An 8,773-nucleotide genomic window follows, 5' to 3' on the forward strand; every position below is an offset into this window, starting at 1 on the left:
CAATGCACCATCAGAGTATGAGAGCTCGGGGCAAGCATCTACACTATGGGAACCTCATTTGCCAGTAAAAATATGATAATTGGTTCTTTACCCTTCTATCTGAGACTAGGCTCTAAGGAAAGCTGTCTCGGGTGTGGATCAATCAACTTTAAGGACAGTGCACATTATCAGAGTTATGTTCTTTTGTTTGTATTATGACTGCAGGTATTGCGGTCTATGCAAACATGACTCCTTGTAAAAAGGTGTCAGTTTTGTTGCCAGATAGAAGGGTAAAGAACCAATTATCATATTTTTACTGGCAAATGAGGTTCCCATAGTGTAGATGCTTGCCCCGAGCTCTCATACTCTGATGGTGCATTGTCTTTGAGTTGTGCGCCTTTTGGCGTCATCTGGTCCAACCCATATGAGACTAGGCTCTAAGGAAAGCTGTCTCGGGTGTGGATCAATCAACTTTAAGGACAGTGCACATTATCAGAGTTATGTTCTTTTGTTTGTATTATGACTGCAGGTATTGCGGTCTATGCAAACATGACTCCTTGTAAAAAGGTGTCAGTTTTGTTGCCAGATAGAAGGGTAAAGAACCAATTATCATATTTTTACTGGCAAATGAGGTTCCCATAGTGTAGATGCTTGCCCCGAGCTCTCATACTCTGATGGTGCATTGTCTTTGAGTTGTGCGCCTTTTGGCGTCATCTGGTCCAACCCATATGAGACTAGGCTCTAAGGAAAGCTGTCTCGGGTGTGGATCAATCAACTTTAAGGACAGTGCACATTATCAGAGTTATGTTCTTTTGTTTGTATTATGACTGCAGGTATTGCGGTCTATGCAAACATGACTCCTTGTAAAAAGGTGTCAGTTTTGTTGCCAGATAGAAGGGTAAAGAACCAATTATCATATTTTTACTGGCAAATGAGGTTCCCATAGTGTAGATGCTTGCCCCGAGCTCTCATACTCTGATGGTGCATTGTCTTTGAGTTGTGCGCCTTTTGGCGTCATCTGGTCCAACCCATATGAGACTAGGCTCTAAGGAAAGCTGTCTCGGGTGTGGATCAATCAACTTTAAGGACAGTGCACATTATCAGAGTTATGTTCTTTTGTTTGTATTATGACTGCAGGTATTGCGGTCTATGCAAACATGACTCCTTGTAAAAAGGTGTCAGTTTTGTTGCCAGATAGAAGGGTAAAGAACCAATTATCATATTTTTACTGGCAAATGAGGTTCCCATAGTATGTAGTTTATACTTTAGTCGTTTACGTGGTGGTTTAATTACTGCAGCTACATACTATTAACATTCCTTCCCTTTATTAATGTTACCCCTATCCCCTATCTTTGATGCTGCTAATCCTGCATAATGCACGGGCATAATGACTTTAAACCCCCCTCGCATATCTGCATTTACCATAAATATGCTAAATTCCTCTTGATATGCAAATTATTTTGTCAAGGCGCCCTTTCCCCCTCCATCCCAGCTTAAAAAGTCGCTCCAAGCCTGGAATGTGTCATTCAGACTCTGTCTTCTCGACAGACCTGTTCTTCACCTGAGGACGGCTGCTTGCGTTGTGGCCGAAACGTCGTGAGAATTATTTTATGATGGTTTATTTTTATTATTTTATTATTTCCATTCTACGTGACTTTACCGACAGAACCAAGAAGATTAATCCCTGCAGTCACGAAAGCTTTGAATCGAAGATTGTTATAAATTGTTTTCACAGTAAAAGAAAATTGGTAAAAAAAAAGCAAAAATTTCAATGCACACACTTTTATTAGCACTGAAAAGTAGAAAATCTACTACTTTGACCCCAGAATGAATCACATTGGATGTGCTCAATAAAAGTGGGGTGCTTCCAGACACGGTTCGTTCACTCGGAGCGTTTGGGCGCCGCCCCACCAAACAGCTGGAGATGAGAAATTATTTTTCACGTAAATTGCCTAATGAAGATAACATTTGAAGTTGTTCATATTAGAAACCACTGCAACATAGTCTAATTTGTGCCTCGGGGAGGGCAACTGTGAAGGCATTCGAGTGAGAGATATCCCTTCATTCGTTGCGATTAGCTTAGCATTTTAGCCATGCCGTTTGAGACCCATTCAGGCCAGTCAAAAAAGGAGCCCATGGCTGTAATGAGACGATGTCACAACGCGAGGTTGCACTGTGTCAATGTGGTTGTGTAGTGTGGACTTGAGGGTCATGGGGACAGCATTTGCGTGTTTTGTTGTTTTCTTTCGTATTGTTTATAAATGCCTACCATTGGTAGATAAGACAGTTATATCACTTTCACGAGTAGGTTAATAACATGACGAGGTTTTTTTTATTCGAACACCATATTTTCAGAGGTCACTCACAACAGCCCCACCGAGTGGAAATGTCACGACCCGCCACTGGTGGCTTCCTATCGATATGTGTAATTTGGCCATGCAAGCCACTCAGTTTTATTCCACGTGAGGATGGTGGTCACCGACATGGATGACAGATTCACACCCATGCACTGTGTACAATATAATTAATGCATGATTAAAAAATGTGCAGTGGAAATTATGTACTGAGGCCAGTGGGTTCTCAACACACACTCTTCTACAAAGTGACTCATGCTGATGACTAACGAGATAGCGAGAACTCGCGGCGGTATGAGCCGGATTGAACAATGTGTCCCTGCATGAACGTTTTGTAACCACATCCTACATACATTTTTTACATGCTCGTAATTAAGCTGGGTTCACACTAATGTAAGCCTGCAGGCATACGTAAGATCCTTCAACCAATGCTCAGGCAAATACTTTGTAACCTATCTGCTGACATTTAGATTTTCAAATACTTTAAATTTTAGGTGGTATCTTCCCGTTACACATGGGTTTCATCCGGACACTGGTTTCCTCACACATAGACATATTTTCTTCACGGGAAATAAGCCAAACATCTCAATGTATCAAACTAGATTCGAAGCTTTCGTGACTGCAGGAATTACTCTTTGGTTATTTCGCTAAAGTCACGTAGAAATAAAATAAATTAAATAATAGATTACGACGTTTCGATTGCGACACAGGCAACCGTCATCAGGTGTGAATGAATGCAAGCTCGGAGTGAGACACATATACAGAGAGAGACTCCACGCTCCCTATGAAACCATACCTTGCAGAAATCTTGAAAGTTTTCACAACATTAGCATGCATGAAAGGGCTAAAAAGGTTTGTATTTGGCCCAGCGCAAACTTACCATCTTGCATGATTTATGGAAAAAAACTAAATACTGTCACCGTGCATTCTAGAAAAGAAGCCACACTAACAGTTAAACCGTGCTAATTCAAATAAACAGAAACGGTTAGGCTGAGGCATAGGTGATGATCGCATCTAGGTTGTTTGATGCATCAGGCATGAATCACATGCACCTAGTTACAACTGCACAATGTTGCCTCAAGCTCACTCCAGTGCAGCTATAGTGAGTGTCATATAATTGGGTGGATGCATTTTTATGAATAATCAAAGCAATCCATTGAACTACAATCATAGAAAAAGAGGAAATGTAATTGTAAAATGTACATTGAGTATGGCTATCGAGTATATGAATACAGAATATATACATTATATACATGTACTATGTATGTTCAACTTCTGTCGCACATACGTAGCCAACCCTGCTAATTGGAGGTGTGGGAAAGTGGAAGTTTTTTTGTTGAAGTTTGAACTTGTACGTGACATTTGCTTTGTTAATTTATTTTTAGCAGCTTCATTTGATTAACTTAAAATTATTTACTGTAGTTTATTCACATTGATTGTTAAAGGCTATATCATCAGCAGATATTAAATGGTTCATATTTTAACACGTGGTTCATATTTTCTCTATTTATATGTATGCCTTTGTTTCTACGATATAATTTTCGAAAACATCTAAATTAACTGCTAGTAACTTTGATGAAATTGTGCATCTCTGTCCTATTCCCCTGCTCATCTGTTTTGATATTGCAGATCATTCCAATGTAGCTGCTCCATTGTTGTAAATGGTTTGAATTAAGTGAAGAATCATACCCTTTGGTTATTTCGGTAAAGTCACGTAGGTATAAAATAAATTAAATCACGACGACGTTTCGGGCGCAACACAAGCGTCCGTCATCAGGTGGGACAACCACAGCAGGGAATAGGACAGCAATTGTTTCTTGCTGTGGTTGTCCTACCTGATGACGTACACTTGTGTTGCGCCCGAAACGTCGTGATTTAATTTATTCTATTTTATACCTACGTGACTTTACCGAAAGAACCAAAGAGTATGGATCCCTGCAGTCACGAAAATTTCAAATCTAGATTGAAGAACCATATTTAACGTGACGTTTTTTGTTCAGTCGTTGCTGATTAAGCTGAGGCCATTAACTTACGATCTCCTCAGAACCTTGGATTATTGTAGGCAGCTGCCTGGATTCGAACCCAGGATTTCAGTAGGGTTGACTCATCACTCTGTCCTCTGAGCCACACCGCCATCTCCTCTGCTCTTCAACTTTTATTCCCACTTTCAATGCACTAATATTACAATGGCAATTTTTTGCATTCTTAAATTTGCAACACTATTCAGATTTTGTTGGAAAGACGCAACTGGAAAACATAGTAGAGAGTTACCTCTGGCGGAACAGGACGATGAGATAAATACACGAATGCTTTTGTAAAACTGAATTTCGTAATAAAAAGCAAAATGCCAATGATGAGGAAGAACGTTTTTAATATGTATATATTAATTGCTATGCAATATTGATCAAAATATTCACCGATTAAATTAAAAACAAGCTGAAAAGTGCAAGAAGATGAAAGGAGGGTTATATGTTTGGAATTATACTGAGAAATAGAAAGGGGAAACATTAATTAGAGAACATTTCCTTTTGTCCATAATAGAGGTGTTTTGAGTTAGATCACATACATATATAAATGTGTCGTTAAACCCGCCACCACCCGAAACAACCAACTAGTAAGGGTTGTCACGTGATCACAAACTGGCGGTCGCCTAATGAAGCTAGTTGTAATTAGCAGCAAAAGGAGGGAACACTTGAGAGCCATCCTCTGTGCAGAAGGAGCAGTGTTTCATTGTTGATTTTCTCCAGTATCTTGCACAAAGGTATATATAACACAAGGTTATAGAGAGGGAATGTGTCCTATATCACGTTTTTTTTTTATAACATGTCAATTCACGTTAATGATTTCCTGATGTGCTGTTGAAGCTCAGACATATACGCAATAATGAGGTTTATACAAAGGTGGTATTTGGGTAAACCAGATTTTTGCATTTAGAAAACTGTGGGTTCAAAAGCTGGTCAGGGTTTATATTCAACCTCGCACGTAAATAAGTTACTCTTCATAAGAAGTAAATTATGATTGTCCATGTACAAAAACGTCTTCAAGTAAGTTGAAGCTTAATTTAATAAAATACTTTAGCATTATAATTGTTAAAATAAGCATGCATTCTATTCTGGGATGTGTCGTGGCTGCACTTGACTCAAAATATGAAGTTCATAAGTTCAAATCCTAGCCTCCTGAGTTGTTCAAATGAGTGATACTTTGTGGGAATTAAGCAGGAGTTATCCAAAATTAGCTTCGTCCCTATTATATAAATATGACATGTCCACCACTGGCTGAAAAAGTGTATATTAATAGGGGCACTGCCCCAAGCACATTTCACAAAGACTATTATTTAGATTGCGAAATAAAGGCATGCAGCATGGTATTTATGTATATTTAAAAATACACAATTCAACATAATTATTGTGCTTCATAATAGGTAAAGTCATAGCAAGTTGTGTCAGCATGAATGCAATTTACAACTTCGGAAGTTTGTTTTATTCATACAGAACCGTAATAAATTCAAACAAAAGATACCCCAAAAATCCTCACCTATATTTCAAAATCATATTTATTAGTTTTTCACATAATTTATGAAAATGTAGAACTGTGACGTTCCTGAAGAAGTCAATGAAAGCTGGTATTGTCACATTTCCTCCGTTCGGTGGTTTAATTGACAAATGCTCTCTGCTTCCACCCACACACCGCTCTCTTCTGTCTGCCCTAGAGTGGCAAACTCGTTTGTTTTAAACAAGCCATTAAACTGTTCTGGTTGACACGACCTCTGCAAGCTGCGTAGCGGAATGTTTTTAATTATTTTTAACATCACATCCTGCCAAAAGTTCACAAAACACCAAGCGCAGAAGGAACGCTGTGACTTAATATTGTTAGGTGCAGTACACATTCTAACACAATTTTTACATTTGTAAGTCACCCAGACATGTAGGCAGACATTATCACACTCACATTTCCACACCATGAACACCCACAATGCCCCCTATATGAGGCAGTTTAGACAATAGAGAACAAACCGCAGGTTGGTTCCAGGTATGCAAATAAAGACCAGCAGCCGGAAACAATACGTCACTACTGCTCACAGATGAGATTTCAGGCAGAAACCTGCGGCTAGACAAAGCCTGCAGTTTACTTCTTTGTTTTGGTAAAGGATGAACGAATTCTAACTGTTTAGTATTTGTAGCAATTTGTCAGCATTTTACCGGTGTTATCCCGATTAAAAGCAGTGTAGGGTCATACAAACAAGCAGAGGGGAAATGATCATTTCTCCTGATAACCCATAACGGGAGCCAACCTGCTGAACATAGATTATAACTAGGTGACAGCTCGTTGGGACTAAAAGTTAATTTCAAGAGAGATTTGTGTCAAAACATGCAGAGCTTCACAAACGCACACAGCAAGCGCAATAAAACCCCAAAGCAAAATGTACAGTCCACAAATTTGTAATTTAAAATGATTAATTTAACATTAGTGCAAGAGTGCAACACAAAAGGAAATGTCTTGGGCTCTCAGCCAAATGCGTGCATCGGGGAGAGAAAGAGCGGATACGTGTGTGGGTGTAAAGTGATGGGGCTGGATAGGATTTAGATGTGTGGACATCCACTTTACTGTGTATGAGTGTTTACAGTCTATGCAGCAAACAGTGAATTAATGTATTTGTATCTGCATTCAAATTCGTTCTATGCATTTACGTACCACGTGTATATTCTACGTATAAATTTGTATAGAGCACAAAGTATTCGGTAAAACTCCAAAACATCCACGGTGATGGGAGGGTAAGAGTGAAGTAATCCGCGGCACACCGCAAAGTCACTCTAAAACAAGTGAGTCAACAAATTACGAATTTCAGCTTATAGCCAAGCTGCTCCAGTACATACTGTGGAATATAGCAGCGTTGCCATTATATTCTGAAACATGAATGCAGCACATTTTCCATATGGGTATATGGTTAAGATTATTATTTTTAAGACGCTCTCTCAATGGGAGGTCACTCGTAGGCCTGGAATCTCCCTCCCTCTCGTCACCCGTGCTTCCCTCCCGCTGTTAAAGTCCAGGCTCAATGGTTTCATTTTTAATCCCCAAGACTGTCCCCCAATCTAGACAGTGATTTCAATTGCATTTATATAAAATAAAAAATACGCTTCCCTTTCGACCCATTGTATTTGGACGCTCCATAAACCCAAATTGTATTCTATTCGCCTCGCTGGTAAGTGCAGGTTGTTGGAGGAGTCCAGGACCGGTTCAGATATCACTCATTACTGATGTTAGCTGTGGTCTGGAAATTAAACTTGGTTCATAATGCAGGTGCACTGTGTATGAATGATGGGCATGGTAATAAATGTACAGGATGAATCCCTGCAGTCACGAAAGCTTTAAATCGAAATGTAAAGGATATAGTCTGTTTGTTCGTTTGTATTAGGGTTGTTACACAACAATCGGCAAACCGATAACCGTTCTTAGAATCAATTACTGATTCCAAAAGGTATGAACTGGTAACCGTTTCCAATGATTTTTTTGTATGGAAGTAATCGATGGGCACATGCGAACGTACAGATGGCACCGCGTGGTACATTTGCCCTCGTTGCTGCTGGAAGGGTCACCACTTGTGGAAGCTCTAGATGGTCTTTGGCCTACTCTTCCATGCTGATCAGACGTCTTTTGGAAGTGCTGGGCGCACCGACACTTTTGCCTCACCTAATGCAATCTGCATACAGATCAACTGTGGTGAACCCATTTACAGTACTGTATACTGCTGGGTGGAGGGTGATTATTAAATGAGTTTGCGTAGAAGCCATAGGTTCCTGAGTATTTTTTTAGATAGAACGACTGCAAGACGAAACTTTGGGATCTGATCCTTGCACAAGACCTGAACCGTCAGTAGCAGCTGCCGGTGCATTGCTTTAAATAGGGCCGAGTTAATTATTTTTAGGTAAACAACCAAAAAATACGTGAGCATCCATTGCATGGCCGCAAGACACTGAACATTGTGAATGACAGTCTCACCAGTAATCCCTGAGACTTGAGAAATATGGGTTAGTGTTCATATTTTTCGGAGAATTACATTTGCATATGAACGCATATACACGTGTGTATGAGTGAGAGAGAGTGGTGATGGAATGCAATAATGTGTATATTACACATATATTGCTTATGCATGCACATGTGTATGTATATAAGCAATGGGTCGGTAGGGGCTGTAGCTGGCCCTCAACACACGTGCTTCTCACAGATAAGGCTGTTGCTATCTGGGAGTGCAGCAGCAGCCACACAGCATTGCGCAGTCGTTTGTGCACTCTTGCCTCATGCAAGCAATTATAAAAGGCGCATTTGTTGATTTAAGAACGCAATGCTTGCTCACGTTTACCCCCGTTCACTTAGGCCATTTAATTTGACACATGCCATTGAAAATGTCACATCTCCCTTTATGTGTACGTGACTGTTCG

This window comes from Lampetra fluviatilis, chromosome 1 (assembly GCF_964198595.1).
Source record: "Lampetra fluviatilis chromosome 1, kcLamFluv1.1, whole genome shotgun sequence".
Taxonomy (NCBI): Eukaryota; Metazoa; Chordata; class Hyperoartia; order Petromyzontiformes; family Petromyzontidae; genus Lampetra; species Lampetra fluviatilis.